The sequence below is a fragment of the Equus asinus genome, chromosome 14 (assembly GCF_041296235.1).
Source record: "Equus asinus isolate D_3611 breed Donkey chromosome 14, EquAss-T2T_v2, whole genome shotgun sequence".
Lineage (NCBI taxonomy): Eukaryota > Metazoa > Chordata > Mammalia > Perissodactyla > Equidae > Equus > Equus asinus.
In genome coordinates this window covers 35,415,250-35,433,608 of record NC_091803.1, presented here as the reverse complement: position 1 = coordinate 35,433,608, position 18,359 = coordinate 35,415,250, and positions in this window count along the sequence as shown.

Sequence of the window (18,359 nt, the reverse complement as noted above, 5' to 3'; positions counted from 1 at the left end):
GGGCAGAGATTTTACTTTTTGACCTTTGTCATCTCAGAACTGAACATAGTGCCTGGCACTTGGCAGATATCGAGATGTCAATATTTGTTGAGCAAATAAACGTTTGCTAAAGAAAAGAGCTGTATCAGGGCTGGATCACACCACAGAGTTTAAGGCTCGTAGCAAAAAAAAGGGGAACCCCGTCCCCAATTATTTGGAAAGAATTTGATATTTGATAGTTGGGCAAAAGCAATGAAGTCATCATTCTGAGGAAATAGAGGAAACGAGAACTTTCTGGGACTTCCATACATTCCCTTTGCTGTCTAGGGTTTTTTTCGATTATTATGTTTTCAATTTTACTTATAATAATTTACACATGCAACTTGATTTTGAATAAATTTCAGGACTATTGAGGATACAAACATAACCTTTTATTACCTTTATTTTAGGACTAATGGGAGAGATTTCTTTCATACTTCTTCCCTTCCTCCCAAAAAACGTCTTAACCTCTGTTGAGTAAGTGTATGTTTTTAATCATGTTTTCCTCCTTGCCTAGCACCCATGAAGATCAGAGCTGAAATTGTGGCCCGTACCCCAGTGTGTGCATTTCTGACTGTTAACTTCTCAGATTATTAATTTACCTTTATTTTTCTTCTTGATTTCTTTACCATTATTTTTCCAGCTTATCTATCCTTGTTGTTGTTTTAATTAATAGATAATTTTTTTCAGCGGTTTTACAGAAACAGCAGGTTTACAGAAAAATTGAGCAGAAAGTATAGGGAGTTTCCATACACTTTCTCACCCCCCAAATTTCCCCTGTTATTAACAATTTGCATTGGTGTGGTACCTTGGTGACAGTTCATGACTTAGTATTGATATATTGTTATTAACTAAAGTTCATAGCTAACATTAGGGTTCACTCTTTGTGGTGTCCAATTCTATGGGTTTTGACTAATACATAATCATGTACCCACCATTTCGGTATCACACAGAACACTTTCACTGCCCTAAAAATCCCCACGCTTCACCCATTCGTCCCTCCCCCACTTGCTGTTAGTTTTGTTTCTATTTTGAGTTATGTCAGAAAAAAGACAGAGAGGAATCATAATCATTTATTCCATCACCTTGTTATGAAAACTTTCAGACATCCCTAAACGTTGGAAAAATGATACAATGAGTACCAGTATACCTTCTACCTGGATTCAACAACTGTTACCATTTTGTCACTTTTGCTCTCTATTATTTATTATTTTGATTTACTTATTTTATTTTTCTGAGCCGTTCGAGTGTAAGTTGCAGGCATTGTGGACGGTTGATCCCTAAATGCTTCAGTGTGCATCTTGTAGGAATAAAGACATTGTCCTGCACAATCTTGATGCCATTACTACACCTAAGGAAATACTAGAAATAAATCTATATGGTCATCTAATACCAGTGTTACAAACTAGGTTTGTTTGGCACGCCACACGATTCTGCCAATCGCCAAGACATGAGTTTGCAGCAGAGAAAGGGTTTAATCATGAGGCAGACAAGCGAGGAGACAGGAGAACCAGTCTCAAATCCACATACAGGAAAAATGGGGATTAGGGATATTTATGGCATAAAGGGGTGGGGCAGTATAAGAGCAGGAATAGATGACTGGAGGAGAGGAGGAGTGACGTCATGGCTGATCTGTGCAAGCAGAGTTGAGCTACATGGCTCTTCATAGGGCACATGTTCACAAAATGGTGGCATCACCATTATCTGAGGGTGGAGTTTTCAACTCCTTGACATTGAAGAGTCACCTATCCGTCATCTGCACAGGCCCAGTTGATGAGTCAGTGGTCTCAACTGGCCTGAACTGGACAAGAAGTCAACTCTCAATTCCTGAGAAACGTAAGCACCCCGCCTGTTATCCAAGTGTCAGAGATGTTATCTATCTATATATATAGTGTGGGTTTTAGTAATGGTTACCTAACTACTTTTGCAAACAGACAACTGAGGCTAATTAAAGCACATCCTCCACTGTCATTTCACCAGTCCACATTCAAATTTCCTCAATGGTCTTCAGAATGCCTTTTATGGCTGCTTCATTTTCTCAAACCAGATGCCGTTAAAATTCATGTTTGGTTTGTCATGTTGTCTCTTTCATCTTTTTTTACTCAGAACAGTCCTCTCATCTCTTTCCATCTTTTTTTTTTTTGACATTGACTTTTTAAAAAATTGTGTAAAAAATATATGTTTTTCCATCTTAACCATTTTTAAGTGTACAGCTCATGAGCCTACATGAAGAAAACCCTAAAGATTCCACACAAAAACTATTAGAATTAATAGATAAATTCAGTAAAGTTGCAAGATAGAAAATCAACATACAAAAATCAGTAGTGTTTCTTTACATTAACAATGAGCTTCCTGAAATGAATGACATTGACTTTTAAAAGAATCAGTCCAGTTGTCTTAAAAAATATCCTGCCTTCTGAATTTGTCTGCTTGCTTTCTCCTGGTGTGAACTCCCTTTCTGTCTTTCTGGTGAACAGGAAGTGAGTTGATTGGATTCAGGCTAATAGTTTTGGGGCGAGAACACGTCAGAGGTGGTTTGTTCCTGAGAGAGCATCTCCTTCAGGAAGACACACAGTGTTATATGCTGCAATATTTGGGGGACTTAAGGCTCCCGAAGATGTTCATCCAACCTTGAGTTGAATGAAATCTCTGCTCCTCTAGTCCCACCCCAAGGATCTCCAAATTAATTCCTCTACGGTCTATATAGTTGTCACTGGCAAACTTCATGCTGAATTTTCTCCCAGCCACTGCATCATACCTTCGAAACCAACATTAATCTTTAGCAGCCAAGAACATGAAGGAAACAATCAATTAAATTAGCTGCAAATGTCCCTCCACCCCCAGTATTCAGAAGACTGCTTTAATCTCAAGATGTGTTTTTAATTTTTTTTTTTTTCCAGTGAGGAAGATTGCCCCTGAGCTAACGTCCATTGCCAATCTTCCTCTTTTTGCTTGAGGAAGATTGTCCCTGAGCTAACACCTGTGGCAGTCTTCCTCTATTTTGTATGTGGGATTCCGCCACAGCATGGCTTGACGAGGTCCACATCCAAGATTCAAACTCATGAACTCCACGCTGCCAAAGCAGAGTGTGCAAACTTAACCACTATGCCACCAGGCCAGACGCCTCAAGATGTATTTGGTTTTTTTTTCATATCAGAATAAATATTTTTATTTAACTAGGTGAGTTTTATTTCTGATAATAATCAATAGTTAATGGGTGCCAAGTAGGAAGAATAAAGGGGGTAACAGGCTGTGTAATGCTGGCTTGTGTCACAACAATCAGTTTGGGGCAATCATTCTTCAAGATGTGTCTTTATCCTTGACCTTTGATCACTACATGGATATGAATGTCTTTGCTTTGACTTTATCATTGTGGTACATTTTCCTTCCAAAGGTGTTGAAGTAGACGATTTCAGAAAAACTCAAAGAGCCATCTTGAGATCTGGCCCCAGTTTCGATCATTATCTCTGATTCATTAATCAGAAATATAGATGTCTAGATTGGCTTAAATTCTATGCAGAAGAAAAGACAGATGGAAAACACTCAGATACCTCTGCAGAAGTTTGCAAAGGTTGGAGTAGGGGACTGGCAATAATGATTATAAGAATAGCTACTATTTACCGGACACGTGCTACATCCATGGCTGCCTGGAGTTTCTTCCAACAGGTTTTCTGATTCTCCGACACCAACTGGGTGTCCAATTTGATTCAATTCTAACACTGTCTGGAGTTAGTGTCAGACCCCACAAGTTACAGGGCTCAGTCCCACAAGACTGCTCCCACTCCAGCCACAAGTCCTGGGCCGCCCATACTTCTGACTGACTGGCTACAAATTCGGGAGCTCCCACAACTCCCTCCTCAAGTTCAGTAATTTGCTAGAACGGCTTACAGAATTCACTTATATTTACCAATTTACTATAAAAGAGAAAACTCTGGAACAGACAAATGGAAGAGATGCATAGCAAGGTTTGGGAGGAGGGGAGCACGGAGCAGGTGTGCCACCCTCCCAGCATCTTGATGGGTTCACCAACCTGGAGGATCACCACTCTAGCTGTTCAAGAGTTTTTGTACATCTCAATCTCTAGCCCCCCACCCCGACCCCACTGTCCTTGGAGGTCAGCAGTTGGGGCTGAAAGTTCCTACCCTCTGGTCACTGGTTTAATCTTTCCAGTGACCAGCCCTAGCTTGAGCCTCTCCAAGGGCCCCCTCCTAAGTCATCTTATTAGCACAAACTCCGATGTGAAAAAGGAGCTTGTGATGAATAACAGAAGACACTCATTACTCAGGAGATTCTGAAGGTTTTAGGAGCTCTGTACCAGGAACCAGGGACAAAGATAAAATACGATTCTTGTTCTGTCACACTGGTGCATGTTTTTTGATTAACTACTTTACGCCGAGAGCTGGAGATTCAGTGATGGGTGGGGTTCCCACGTTCACTGAGCTTGGAGTTTAGTGGAGGAGACAGAAAAGTGAAGAAGCAATTACAATTCAATTTAATAAGTGGCATGAGGAGATATGAGGCAGCGGAGCACAGAGGAAGGACACTGAATGGTGAGGAGTGGGAGTAAGGACAGAGCACTTGGCACAACACCGACTCAGAAAACGGAACAGCCACATGCACAAGAATGAAGTTGGACCCTTATTTAACACCATATACAAAATTAACACAAAATGGATTAAAGATCTAAATGTAAGAGCTAAAACTATAAAACTCTTAGAAGAAAATAGAGAGCAAATCTTCATGACATTGGATTTGGCAGTGATTTCTTGGATATGACAGGGTAGGGGAGAAAGACAAATCCTCTGCCCTCTAGGTCCTTCTGGCTGGGATACAAATTAAATTCACATGAGACAGAATAAAGGGAGAAACTCAAACAAAGCTTTATAACATGTACACATGGGAGAGACCCAGGAAAAGTGAGTAACTTGCCAAAATGGCAGAGGGTCTCATCTTAAATAGCATCCTCAGCTAAAGACAAAGGAGGATGTTGGGGGTGGGGGGAGTCAGTTACAGGAGATCACCAGACAAGTACAGTAAACAAGAGTCAGGTTATTACGCAGACTTGAGTCCTTTCCTTCCACATTGATAAGAGTTTCTAGAGATAAGGTCATCCCCCCTTCTTCCTGGTACAGAGAGGGAGAACCTTTACAGATAGAGATTTCCTTTACAAATGTAGATTTCTTTTACAAAGGGTAAATTTTACTTTTCAGAGCTTCTCCCATGTCTGCAGTTTTTAAAAGTAACCAGCCCAAAATAATCCTCATGCCAAAGAGACACATTTTGAGGCCAATTCTGATCTTCCACAACACCAAAGGCACAGGCAACAAAACAAAACCTAGACAAATTGGACTTCATGAAAATTAAAATTTTTGTTTCAGAAGGCATTATCAACAGAGTGAAAATGCAATTCACAGAATCGGACAAAGTATTTGCGAACCATCTGTCTGATAAGGGATTAATATCCAGAATGTATAGAGAACTCCCAAAATTCAACAACAACAAATTACAACCCAACTGAAAAATAGACAAAGGACTTGGATAGACATTTCTCCAAAGAAGATATACAAATGGTCAATAAGCACGTGAAAAGATGCTCAGCATCACTAATCATTAGAGAAATGCAAATCAAAACCAAAATGAGATACGAGCTCACACTCATTAGAATGGCTGTTATAAAAAATAGAAAATAAAAAACAGAAAATAACAAGTGTTGGCGGGGAATTGTTATTGCGCAAGGGCTCTCTGTCCACCCATGCACGCAGAAGCCGATACTGTATACACTGGCCTTTGAGGGAAGACAGTTTACTATGACACAGTCGATTGGCAAGGAGACAGGAGAAGGGATCTCCAATCTGTCTCCCTGATCCAGAATGGAGGCTAAGGTTTAAGGGCTCAGAGAGCACAGGCTGGTGTGGGAAGCACTGGCAGGATGAGTTTTGATTGGCAGATCAAAATTTTCTCTTCTGCACACACTCCTGGCTGGCTGCAGCCCCTGAAAAATAGCCTTAACTTTCTTTCTTTCTTTTTTTTTTTTTTGAGGAAGATTGGTCCTGAGCTAACATCCATGCCCATCTTCCTCTACTTTATATGTGGGACGCCTGCTACAGCATGGCTTGATAAGTGGTGTGTAGGTCTGCACTCCGGATCCAAATCAGCAAACCCCAGGCCGCCAAAGCAGAGCGTGTGAACTTAACTGCTGCACCACTGGGCTGGCCCAACCTTACCTTTCTGTTAAGATGAGGCCAGCACGTAAAGGGTGAAGGTGTTATGTAGATTTAAGTCTTTCCCTTGTCTACTGATAAGAGTTTCTAGAGATTTAGCCGTCCTCTCCTTCCTGACTCAGAGAGGAAGGCACCCTTACAAATGGAAATTTCTCTATAAACATAAATTTCCCATACAAAGGGGTAACTTCTATTATGTTTTCAGAGCTCTTCCCTGTGTCTGCTGTTTCTTAAAAATAATCAGCCCCAATCTCAATTTTTAAAACTAAAAAAAAGACTCCCCGGAAGATCTTGTTAAAATGCAGATTCTGAGGGGCTGGCCCCCTGGCCGAGTGGTTAGGTCCGCGAGTTCCGCTGCAGGCGGCCCAGTGTTTCGTTGGTTCGAATCGTGGGCGCAGACATGGCACTGCTCATCAAACCACGCTGAGGCAGCATCCCACATGCCACAACTAGAAGGACCCACAACGAAGAATACACAACTATGTACCGGGGGGCTTTGGGGAGAAAAAGGAAAAAAATAAAAATCTTAAAAAAAAAAAATGCAGATTCTGAGTCTGTAAGTCTGGGGCTGGGCCTAAGATTCTGCACTTGTCACCTGCTCCCAGGTGCTGACGTCGTGCTGACGCTGCTGCTCCTCGGACCATCCTAAGTGGTCCGCTCTGGATTTAGCAGTTCAGCTTGCACAAACACACAACTCTATCCCCAGAGCCCCTGAAAGGGCAGCTGCCCCCAAAACAAGATCCTGAAGTCAAGTGCGCTTCCGCCCCCTCCGTCACATGGTCTAATCCACGCAGTCACTGTAATTGGACAGCGTCTTGAGATCAACGTCTCCTGCTGTGAAAGCAATCTCCCGGGCTTGGCCTGGGCATTTCCTAGCAGCAAGAGACCATTACACAGCAGTCACCTTGTATTGTAGCCTCAGTACAGACATAAAAGATACAAATAAAATAAAATAAAAAGAAAGTTCACAGGCTGGTTTAAGTCACTGCTTCTTATGGCTGAGCAAAAAGTCGGTATACTCACGCTTCCATAAATCTTTGGGTTATTAACACCATGCCAGAAATCTCAGTTCTTTGAATTTTAAGTCCATAGTCCATGTTGCTGAAGGCTTTTTTTTTAAATTCTTTTTTGAAGGCTGGAATAATGTTATATTAGAAAAATAGACACAACAGAAATGATTGAATTCCAAGGGAAAACCTATTGAAGGAGCCATAGACCAAAACCAAAGGCCAACAAACACTCAATTTCTTCCTTTTCCAGAAAGGATCCTGTGTGGGAGAGTGAGAAGAAAGAAACTGATATTTATTGAACACCTAATACGGACCAGGCGCTCTTGCTGTGTTACCTTGATTATATTTGTTAAGAATGCTTTTGGGTAAAAGTAACAGAATACTTGACTATAGTGAATGTATTCATCAGCTATTGCTAGGTAACAAACAATCCCCAAATCTCAGTGGCATATGATAGCAAATATTCTTTTTCTTGCTCATACATCTGTGGATTGGCAGAGTTGACTGTTCTAGATTGGGCTTAGTGCCAGGTCATGAGTTTAGTTAAGTCCTGCTTCCCACATCTCTTTTGAGACCAGTAGGTTTCTTGAGGCACATTCTTCTCGTGGAGATGGCAGACCCACAAGAGGGCAAGCCAAGCTGCACAACCATATTTATTTAAAGGCTCTGCTTACATTTCATTGGCCAATATCCCATTAGCCCATGCAAGTTACCTAACCAAGCCCAAAGTCAAGATATGGGGAAGGACACCCTGCCCTTCATAAGGCCAACGATGTGGATGGACAATTCCACGACAGAGCAGGAAATCACTGAGACCAGTCTGCCAATATATCTCTGTGGCTTAGCCAAAGCAGGGTTTATTTTTCTCTCCAGTAGGAAGTCTAGAAGCAGGCATTTCATGGCTGGCGAAGCTGTTCAATGACAACGCCACCCAGGTCTTTTCTCTTTTCTCTTTGCCGTCTTCAGCATTTTGGATTCTGCCTTCACGCGTAAGTTTCCATGATTGCAACACGGCTGTGGCACCTCCAGCCCTACATTGGTATTGCCTGCGGGAACAAGTGAGAAGCAGGAAGGGACAGGGCCTGATTCCACAAGGCAAAAGCTTTCCCAGAAACCCTCAGCTTATTAGTCATTGACAGAAACTGTGTCACTTCGGCATCATGGAAATAAGCTTGCTTACAAGGGCCCATTGCTGCCCCAAACAAAATCAGGGTCCTTTTAAGAAGAAGGAGTAACAGACATTAAGAAGGCAGTTTGCAGTGTCTGCCATGCCATTGAAATCTCACAAAAATTCTCGGAGATAAGCAATATTCCCATTCCAATGATCAAGAAATCCTGGCTCAGAAAAATTAAATGAACTCACCCGAGTTGCCTTAGCCAGGATATAAGGATGTAATAGGATTGAGATTTGAACCTAACATCATGTTCCTTTCACAACAAATCGCCCCTTCCTCCTGGACTGGGGCCCCAAACACCTGGGTTCTTGTCTTTCTGCCACTAACTCAAATGTGAGATTTTAGACGTTTCCACCGTATGAGTGAGTCTCAATTTCTACATCTTTCCAATGTCCAGGTGAGAGGAGAAGAACTTTATGAGTTCTTGTCCAAGCTTGAGTGTTCTGTGACTTTGTGAGAGCCTTCTAATAGGAAGATATGGACCCTCCCTCCCTGTAGGTTTTTCAGCCATCTTGGTTTGTTAATTTCAAACTTCAAGTCTGTTAACTTTCAAGAGTGCTCCTTCCAGCTCCATTCGTTTTTTTTGCAATCTACTGAAAATGAATAGCACAGAAAAATTGGTGTTTAGATCAAAAATCCATCATATTTTCCCCCAGAGCATATAAACTTAATGAATGACTTCTCTCTAGTCTTGAAAACAAAAAACTAAGCTTCTTTTTAACTAAACCAAAATAAATTAAAATTTACCCATGGCTCCAGTCACCCACAGACAATTAATACTTTTAGACTATTTTCTATATGTATATGTAAATATATACACGTAACATGTATAACATATTTCTCTGTCTTCAAATGGGATAACATTATTTTGAACTTGCTTTGTTTTCAACTTATATTTTATCATAAAGGTTTTTCCATGACAATAAATATACATTAGATCATCAGTTGTGATGGCTGCTGGCATTCCTTCAATTTATGCAAATAAAGGACAATTTATTTAACTGTTGCTGTTGTTTCCAGTTTTTTTATGTTAAAAAGCAGTAATTTCCTAAAATCAGATAAGTGTAACTGGAGCAATGCAGTGTGATTTTGGATAGTACGTTGATAAATTTTTAAACATTTAAATAGTTATACATTTATTGGTATACGTATATTATATATATTTGCTTATAGAGTATATATTTATCAGAAGCAATGTAACTAGCCTTTATGAGAATCACATAATGTTTAATTTTAAAATAAAATTTACTTCACTAAATATGCTGAGTCAGTTAGGAGACTAAGAAAATAGTACGGTGGCATGTGGATATAATGCAGACCACGAACTTGGGGCTTGAATGAGAGAAGTTTAGGAAATGCTTCTGTAATATCCTTGGGCACATTTCTTTGTGTACTTGTCTGATGTTTTCCTTGGGATGAATTCTTATAATTGCTCAAGAGGTAGGCACATTTTTTTTTTTAAATCACGTTTTTTTTTCTTTCATTCTGCATTTTTTTTTTTTTTGAGGAAGATTAGCCCTGAGCTAACTGCTGCCAATCCTCCTCTTTTTGCTGAGGAAGACTGGCCCTGAGCTAACATCTTCCTCTACTTTATATGTGGGACACCTACCACAGCATGGCATGCCTACCAGTGCCATGTCTGCACCTGGGATTGGAACTGGCGAACCCTGGGCCAACAAAGCAGAACATGTGACCTTAACCATTGTGCCACTGGGCTGGCCCCAAGAGGTAGGCACATTTTTAATGTTTTAAATATGTTCTGCCAATCTGCTGTGCATAAAGGAAGCCCCAATTTTCCCTCCCACATTCCATCCCACTGGAACATAAGTTTCACAAAGATAGAGACTTTATTTGTTTGCTTCTGTAGACCCAACATTTACAGTAGTACTTAGAACATAGTTTGTTCTCAATGAGGATATGCTAGACGTATGTGTCAAGAACTTGGAATGGTCTGAGATCTTATTCTACTTGCAAGTTAACAAGTTGGCCTGCTACAGCTTCACGGATGGAAGAAGACTTCTAGATGGAACAATTTGGACAGACGGAATAAGACTCTTAGGCCAGAAACAAAGGACTTTATTACTCACTGCAATAGTGGTGGCCAGTGTGCCAACATTTGTGCCAGTTCCCCAAGCCCCAATTCCCAAAAGGGTGATGCAAAAGGGACACAATGGATCCCGTCATGCCTACACACACAGTAGGATGTGTTACAGAAGCTTGAGCTTCAGGACCCGAATCTTTTATGATGGGCAATGAGCCTTTCTGACCTTTGCCCAGAGGGAGATATTACCTTCTTATACGGGACAGTAAGCACATTTTCTCTTTGCTCCAGAGAGAGAGAGACTGTATCTTCCAAGGCTTCAAACATTCTTAAGAAGACAGTCTGGAAAAGCTCTGTTTGTAAAACATGCAACAATACAGGAGACTCATGAAGAATTCTCTCCCATAAATGTCCACCCCTTATTTCTATACTCTCTTGGATTTTGGCATATTCTTTCATGAGTATGTCACTCTATTGGCCACTTTGATTAATCTAACCAATGTAGGCTAGAACCAAGTCCATTCACTTTGTCTCATACAGCATTTAATTAAGTCCTGTCAACAGGGCTCCAAGCAACAGTATTGACCTTGGCAATTCCCCCGCTCATGGTCCTGGACTCAGCCAGCTGAACAAATCTCATAAACCATCTGGGTCAACCTTAGAAAGCCAGGTGGCTCTCTCCTGAAATTTTTGTACTGACCTTTTCTCCTGGCCTGAGGCATTGGTCCAGATACAGCAGGATGCACTAGCAATGGCACAGATTCCCCTGTAGCTGCAAAAAAGAAGCCTAGGGCAATTATATCATCCATAACAACCCTGGCCAGGGAGTTGAGGCTGACTTGAATGTCTTCCAGCGACAACGTGGTGTCATGGATCATCTAAAGTCAGGGACAAGTTTCATACCACTTCTTCCAACTGGATGACTTCCATTGCAGGGAGAACTGCCCACAGGGGGCAAAAAATAATGAGTCGGGGATCATTCTGGGAGTATTAGGATAGCCTCATTCTGGAGAGACACCTGCAGTCATCTGAAGGCTACGAGTCTATTCGTGGCATTTCCTTAAACACTTGAAGATCTCTTACGGTCACCGCAATGCTGCAAGTCATGGTGTTTTCAGGAGGGAGACAAGTTAATGCCTGGCTTCCACACAAGACGTGCAGTCCCAGGGGTGCACATGGTGCTCCTAGAATGGGAGTGTTGCTTACAATTGTTGGGGCCTCCCAAGTGGAGCCTACATTAATCAGAGAGTCCAGGGTGACAATGGCTCTAACATGCCCTCCCAGCCAGCTAGTAGACCTAAAGGTGACAGTTCATTTGAATAATTGAGGAACTGCCTAAAGGCAGTCAGTCCAACCTGTCCTGTTCATCCATGCCACCAGCTGAGGCATTTGTCCACCCGCAGAAGGCCTGAGCAATGGGTGTGGGAATGGGGACAGGCAGGAGGTTGACAGGTGTTTTGTGTGGGAGCTCCAGGAGCTGCGCCACCTCCTGCTCTTCCCAGCAGACTGCCTGGGGAGGTTCAGGAGACTGGTGATCAAATCATGATGAAGCCATCCCTCGGGAGATGGTAGACCCAAAGACAGTGACCTGTAAGGCATTTGAAGCAGTTTGGGAACAGGGTATTTTCCCTTGTAAGGAAAGCTCCAGAGGTGTCTCTGAAAGACACGAGATCGTTGATGTCCTTTCCTTCTCCACACCTCCTGGAGTGCAAGGTGCTCCCTCCCCGGGGGCCTGGGTTGATTGGTGCTCCTGCTCCGTTGCCACAGAGTCAGTGTGTGCATCTCAGTAGGCATAACCTCCCCTTTCCAGTCATCCCATGCTCGCCCCCAGCCCTCTGGTCCAAAACGCTGGTGCAAGGACAACGGCATTTTTGCACAACTTGTAGAGGACCATTACAGCCCCAACTGTAGGGGGACCTGGTGAGCAGAGTGGTGAATGAAGTGCTCATTCTCCGGAGGATCTAGCACCATGTCAGTCCAACAGGAGAGTCCTGGTGGTTGAAGCAGAATTTAGTTCCAATCTCCTAGCTCCCTTTGGCCAGGTTTCTCCCCAGTGATGGTTAATTTCATTTGTAAACTTGATTTGGCCAGGTGGTGCTGAGACATTTGCTCAAACATTTTTCTGGGTGTGTCTGTGTGGGTGTTTCTGGCGAGATTAAGATTTGAATTGGTAGACTGAGTAAAGCAGATGGCCCTCCCCAATGTGGGTCCCTGCACCTGTCAGATAAGTGACCTTCCTTACTTACCTGAGTAAGGTTGCTGGAAACAAGGTACCAGGCCAATATTTCCAAGTGACTTTATTCCATGAAGTCCAATCCTTGTTTTTCAAAATCTGTCTGGTTATATCTGAGTCTATGCCTGTTTCTTCAAATATGACATTCCAGTCAAAGCTCTGGTAAGATAACCAATGTTTCCAATTGTGTCCTGTTATAAGGAGAACAGATTCTTATTGAACTTATGTAAATAACTATATTGCCATGAAAATAATAATACTCACTCACTCACTAAGAGTTTCCAAATTCTGGAGGGATAATTCAGGTATAGAGAAAAAGATAAATGTTTCAGTTCTGCTAACAATGGTATAACTTCACCAAATTGCTATCAGTCATAGTTAGCATAAGAGAAAAGAGAAAAAGATTTCCTTAAATCTGAGAAAACAAAACACCAAAAAATCAACAATATTTCAAACAAAAGTCATAAAAAATTATAACCATCCTCATCAGTTCATAATCATCCTCTTCAGTTCATGCAGTCTTGTATAATCGATTCTTGATCTTAATCTTCTGTTAGAAGATTTATGAGGTCATCAGTTTCTCCACTAGATTTCTGTAATTTCTTATCCAGTTCAGTTTTATGACCTGAAAGTTTATCAGAGCTGTATTCTAGAATCCTGTGTCAGAATCCTTCCCATGAATTTCTCTGAAAATGAAACATATTTGCAAAGGCAAAAAGCATCAGAGTAAAACAGCAACAATTTGCAAATGACGAAAGACTCAAAAGGGCAATTGACAAAGCAACTTGGCTACTTCTGTGACATACAACACTTCAAGACAGTAACTGGATTTATGGCTGACACAGGACAGATCAGAATTTTAGGAGTGTTATATCACTTTAAAACATTTATATCAATAGCATTCACCCACATAATACCACCTAAGAAAGTTTATCATCACTTATTTGACAATGCTTCCCATGTAATTTAATAGACCAAGAAAGCCTAATTATTTGAGTATTTTTCCCCTTATAGGAAGAGAGCAAATTTCTTTGAGAAGTCTCAGGAGCCCTCTGAAAATACTCAGAGAAATTCTCTTCCTTTTTCCAAGCCAAAAGAAAGCCTTCATCCAGGATTTGAATTTTTTTTGAGGGAGAAGTTTGTCAAAAATATCAAAAGGTTTTAAAACACTTGTTCAAATAGGAAACAATGCTCACTGTGAAACAATGCTTGGGTATATATTCAAAATGACAACAGAAACAGTCAAAAAATTTTAAGAGAGACCTCAGTCCTTCCGAACATAGGAAATTATTTTTAAAAAAAACATAGTTTATCTGTCTTTTGGTGGACTTACTCAAAAGTAAAGAAATCTTTCATAACCTCATTATCAAGAGCAGATAAAAGTTCAAGAAAATTATCCTTTTGAGAGAGAAAACCAAATTTTAATTTTTGCACCAGCTTATTTTTGACATTACAACTCATTTATTGAATCAGGTTTACTTTGATCTTAGCCAACTTGACCATGCACAAAACTCTTTTCAGAATTTCTCTTTCATAAACCTTCTATAACTTTCTTTCTACATTCAGAATTTGTCCCATGCATCCTTCTTTCCTCCTAGTACTTTGGGACAAATTTATCTTTCTTAACAAAACAAAGAAAATATTTCCATTCTTTATACTTTCTTTACCAAAAACTTACATCTTACTTTCCTTGAACACAAATGTTTTCCTTATTAATTTCTAGTAGCTTTAATCACATATTAGAATGTTTAACCCTTACAAACCTTAATTTTTAAGTAAAAATTAAGTAAGCAATTATAAATTTTCTTTTACATCAGCATTCTGTAGTTTGGTGAGTTTATAAATACTTTTTTATAATTTTAGAAACATGTTATCTTATAGTACAATCTTTTATTAAAACACAAAACATGTTTACCAATAGACCAAAACACCTTTTAGCTTTTCTGTAATAAGAAGCCTAAAGTAAATAAACTTACATTTAATAATTGATATCTAATATCTTATCTTATTTGGAAATGATCTAGATATTCAATGAATTTTATCATTTAAATTAACCTAGCAAAACTTCAAAGTTTCAGGTTAGCAAAGAAATTTTGGAAGTTATTTTAAATACACATGCCGTAAACTATAATTATTGCTAAAATTTTATCTAGAAACGTTTATTTCATTTATATCTAAACCATTTATTCCCAACAACTATGTTTAGATCGCCCACAAAAACTTCATGAGATGTTAGACAAAATTAGCTATCATTCTAAGTTATTATGCTGACAAGTTTGTAACAGGGGTAACATGAGCTTCTTTTCTTTGCTTTTTTTTTTGAGGAAGATTAGCCCTGAGCTAATATCTACCACCAGTCCTCCTCTTTTTGCTGAGGAAGACTGGCCCTGAGCTAACATCTGTGCCCATCTTCCTCCAGTTTATATGTGGGATGCCTGCCACACTGTTGCTTCTCAAGTGGTGCCATGTCCGCACCTGGGATCTGAGCTGGCAAACCCCGGGCTGTTGAAGTGGAACGTGCACACTTAACTGCTGCACCACTGGGCTGGCCCCTCTTTTTTTTTTTAACTAGTAAACTCAGGCTACACGTCTGCATCATATCTAATGCTGATAACTCTAGAGACATGTCTATTTTTAATCAAACCAACAAACTTAAACAAACTTTCATTCACTGAAGATTATTTCATATTACATTAACTTGAAAGACATGTAAGCGCTTACTTAAATCAATTAAACAGAGCTCTTGATTTTGGTCATAACATCCAGGGGTAAAATATTACACATATATAACATACATATAGACACACGTAAACACACAGGTAGACACAGAGACATTAAATTTTTGTTATGAGTCAGGTGCAATACAAAATGCACTAGTTTCTGAGGAACACTTGCATTTCAAAGAATGGCTCTCAGGTCTTAGAGAAGATGGGAGCAGAAAATTTACAGCATAAAGGCACAGAGAAATCAGTTAAGTTTTCTTCAAGATGGAGTTTCTGGGGCATATTTGCCTTGTCTGTTTCTAATGTCTCAATCTTTTGTCTCAATATCTGGGAGTATTTGGGGAGGAACAGGGGAGCCCCTGGGATTGGCAAAAAGACAGATGAACTTTAAACTGCCCTCTGGAACCACATTTCTGGCTTTGCAGAGATTTTCCAGACAAAAACGATTGCTTTCAATTTCCCAAAGAACTGGATTATGGCCTGAGTGACAAAAAAGGAGGCTGACTCACCCTTCCAGCTACACCCTTCCACTTGCTTCTTTATATCAGGGAAATTTTTAACTTAAGAGGTGACTCAAAGATATATATTTTCTAAAACTTTCAGGACAATGTATCACACCTTTAAAAGTCTTACAATCAGGCAGAGAAGACATTCCCCAGTGAGACAATGTCTATCCACACAATACAATCGATAATAGAATCAGACAAAGAGATACAATCACTTTACATAAAGCCAGTAAATATATCAATTTTCTACAAATTTCATCTGAATTCCATCAACTCTTATCTCTCTGATCATAGCTTTCATTAGGACTTTATCAATAGGTCTTGGTCTTATAATATTGGATAGGGGAAGTATTCCCAGCCAGACATTTTAAAATGTGTTCAGACAAAGTTGATATAACCTCTTTATAAAAAAATAAGCTCATGCGTTCCAACCTTTGTAATCTTATCAACACTTACACTTTTATATTTTCTCAATTCAATTGCAGCCTGAGTTAGGGTCTTAAGGCTACTCATTATTTTTTGTGTGTGTGTTTCCTTTTTAATTTGGACTTTTCATAGGTACCAATAAAAACTATGATGAACACTTTCAAAAACTTTTTTCCCCAATTTAGAAGTTTTCCCAATTTAAATGACCCATCATCTGGCCACATGGACTTGTAGGATCTTAACAGCAGCTCATACCAATAAGCTTAACCATGAATGCAAGAGGCATGTCCAAAAGAGATAGAAAGTTCATTCCCCAAAATAGTCTAAGAAAGTACAGGCCTTTATTGCACAGCAATCAATGAAGGTTGAGATGACAAAGTCCCCTTATGAAAGCAATTGGGACCCCTGATGACAAACTCCCCTGAGAGCTGACATAGCCAGACAAAGAGAATGTGTCCTGGAACCCCAGTCTACTTGACTGGCTGCCAAGATGCATGCCGGTACATGCATCCTCCAATGGCGGAGACCAGAAAGGTCACAAAGCCAAGCTCTCAAGACATAGAACAAGACAAAAGGCCCAGACAACAGGCTTATAGAGATGCCTGTGTCTTATGACAAACAACAAAAAATACAGAGACAGGGAAAAGTACTATCTCTGGGAGGAAAAGGATCTAGAACCAGTGAGTACTCAACCAAATCCTAGAGTTGCTGAATCCAAGAAGCTAGCCTCACCAACATTTTCTCCTGCTAATCTAAATTTAGAAAAGCAAAAAGCTCAGCACTCTTGCTTCCATTGGACCCTGCAGGCAGGGATCCAGGAGACTGACGTGGTAAGAACTCTTCCCTCTTCCCGGCTCTTATCAGGGGTCCAGGATCTCTCGGCTGCAGCATGCCAGGAGTGAGCAGTGTCCAGCCAGTTAAATTTTATCCCATCCAAGTCATGAAACTGTAGGGGAGGAAGACATTTCCTCTACCCTCTCTGGGTCCTTCTGGCTGGACAATGAATTAAACTCACATGAGACAGAATAACAGGAGAAAATTAAACAAAGCTTTATAACATGTATACATGGGAGATACTGAGGAAAACTAAGCAACTCCCATAGTGTGGCTTGGTGAGTGGTGCCATGTCCGCACCCAGGATTGGAACCAGCAAACCCTGGTCCGCCTCGGCATGCGAACTTAACCACTTGGCCAGTGGGCCGGCCCTATATAGATCTTTATATATATTATATATATATAAACTACCCACGTGTCTTTTAACAATCACAAAGTTTTCCCAGGAGCAGCCACTGTTTACTGTGTCACCTGATCCCCTGGAATAAACCAGGGAGATGGGGCCAGACCAGTGGTGCTGTGGTTAAGCGCACACATTCCGCTTCGGCAGACTGGGGTTCGCCGGTTCAGATCCCGGGTGCGGACATGGCACCACTTGGCACGTCATGCTGTGGTAGGCGTCCCACATACAAAGTAGAGGAAGATGGGCATGGATGTTAGCTCAGGGCCAGTCTTCCTCAGCAAAAAGAGGAGGATTGGCAGCAGATGTTAGCTCAGGGCTAATCTTCCACAAAAACAAAAAAAACCAAAAAAACCCCAAAAACCAGAGAGGAACATCGCAGGTAGAATCGGGCTTGCACATCTGCAGTGTCACTAAAGATCCAGAGATTGCTCTCCAGTGGGTCCTGCCCAAGGTTCTTCATTGGCTTCTGAGCATCAGCTGTGGCTCAAGATTGAGGGTCAGGTCACTCAAACCAATGCCCCCAAGCCCCATAAAGAAGCAGAAACCAGGAAGGTGAGAATTCTCAGGGTAAATCTGAGTGAGTTCCCTTGCTGTTTTTTCTCTCTACATCTTGAAGATAAAAAGGTCCTACTGCTTCCCGGAAAGCCCAGGGCACTCTGAGTTCCAAAGTAACATCACTCAACACAGTTGTCAAATTGTGACTGCTTAAAACAGGATTTAAGACTTGGAAAATGGACGGGGGTGGAGGCATCCAGAAAGAACAGAACGA